The sequence below is a fragment of the Mandrillus leucophaeus genome, unplaced genomic scaffold (genome assembly GCF_000951045.1).
Source record: "Mandrillus leucophaeus isolate KB7577 unplaced genomic scaffold, Mleu.le_1.0 Scaffold349, whole genome shotgun sequence".
Lineage (NCBI taxonomy): Eukaryota > Metazoa > Chordata > Mammalia > Primates > Cercopithecidae > Mandrillus > Mandrillus leucophaeus.
The window spans coordinates 1701028-1702787 of record NW_012103687.1 but is presented as its reverse complement, the minus strand read 5'-3'; the positions used below and the strand labels follow the sequence as shown (position 1 = coordinate 1702787).

The 1760-nt window shown below is 55.9% G+C and overlaps 1 protein-coding gene and 1 gene segment (V, D, J or C); one reads left to right on the top strand and one right to left on the bottom strand.

Moving 5' to 3' along the window:
* LOC105546080 (melanoma antigen preferentially expressed in tumors) overlaps window positions 1-1434 on the bottom strand; it is a 9848-nt gene extending 8414 nt beyond the window's left edge. The window contains exon 1 of the mRNA XM_011989183.1: window positions 1342-1434. The gene's annotated coding sequence lies outside the window, so the exon portion shown is untranslated. The remainder of the gene's footprint in view (window positions 1-1341) is intronic.
* The window catches only part of LOC105546086, a 619418-nt gene that overhangs the window by 206416 nt on the left and 411242 nt on the right, over window positions 1-1760 (top strand).

The window sequence follows — 1760 nt, the reverse complement described above, 5'->3', positions numbered from 1 at the left end:
AGTAGAGACAGAATTTCACCATTTTGGCCAGGCTAGTCTCAAACTCCTGACCTCAGGTGATCCGCCCGCCTCGGCCTCCCACAGTACTGGGATTACAGTCATGAGCCACCATGCCCGACCTAGGGTTCTTTTTTTTTTAGAGATGGAGTCTAACTCTGTCGCCCAGGCTGGAGTGCAGTGCCATGATCTTGGCTCACTGCAACCTTCGCCTCCTGGGTTCAAGCGATTCTCCTGCCTCAGCCTCTTGAGCAGGTGGGACTACAGGCGCATGCCACCACGCCCGGCTAATTTTTTCTACTTTAGTAGAGACGGGGTTTCAGCGTGCTAGCCAGGAATGGTCTCAATCTCCTGATCTCATGATCCGCCTGCCTCGGCCTCCCAAAGTGCTGGGATTACAGGCATGAGCCACCAGGATTGATTCTTAGAAAAAGACAGCAGGGAGGAGTGAAATGCTCTTTTGGGGAAATGACCGGAAACAATAAAAGCGGCTCCTGCCTCTTCCTCTACTGTGAGGGACCTCAGGATGCAGCTCCCATCTGGCTCGAGGGACAAGGACAGAGGGAACAGGGCTTCTCTGAGCACCTCAGACAGCTCAGGGGACCTTCTTACCCGCAAACGTCTTCGTTCCATTTTGAAGCGATTTAGGCTGGCCTCAGGACCTCCAACGTTTGGATTTCTAGGTCTCAGTCACTTGTTTCCACGCACGTCTGAGAGTAATAATCAAAATGCTCCAAAAAGAAGGACACATGTATAATATTTAGGAAGCAACGGTCTCCTGTAAAAACCTCCGCAAATACTGCTGAGGAAAGTGACAACTGGCGACTCAATCTTGCCCTTTCATTGCAAATCTCTAGCTCCAAACCCGAGCACCAGTGTCTCCTGGGCTGAACCAGGGCGCAGGAGGAACAACAGACCATGTGGTCGGTCACAAGTGACCCCTGTGGTCAAGGACCCTGACTACCGTCCTCTAACCACATTTCTGCCTCTGCTCCCACCTTCCTAGGACGCCTACGCCACTACCTGGGCCGTCCCCAACCCCCAGCACCTTCAGAGGGGCCGAGTCCCAGAGCATCCATCGCATTACAAATGCGCACCCGCCCCGAGGAGCTCCAAACACGAGCATCGCGGCCTCGGTTCAAGGCTTCGTGACAGCCACAACTCCTCAACTGTGGCCAATTTTCCGGGGCATGTGGCCCGGGGTGACCCAAGTGGCGCATATTATTTTCTTTGGTCTTCAACCCATTTCTGGAGAGAAAACAGGGACCCGGGACAGGGGTGGTGCCGGGGCACAAGCCCAAGGTCACCCTGTGGGGAAGCGCAGGAATCATGGCTCGAACTTACGTTTTTCCTCAGGGAGTGCACCACGCCGCGAAGTCGCTGGAAGGAAAGAACGAGATGACGGCTCAGCAAGCGCCCTAGCGGCTGTGGTGGGGCAAGCAGCCTGGCCTGATCAATCCCCGTCTCTCAGTCTTTCCAGGGCAAAATCTCACGAGATCCAGCGAAGTGGCCCAGAGAGTCGAGAGGGGCTCTTTTTCAAGGACTGGGAGGAGGAGGAGCAGTGGGGGGAGCGGCAGAGAAAAGGGAGCACGAGGAAGGGAAAAGGGGAGACAGGGTTGGGGAGGAGATGGGGGTGGAGAAGGAGGGGGCGGAGGAGGGTTAGGAATGGGGGAGACGGTGGAGGAGCGGTCGGGTGCGGAAGGAACATAGGGTGGGGGAGGGGTCGGGATGAAGGAAGGGAAACAGAGTGGCGAAGGCATAGG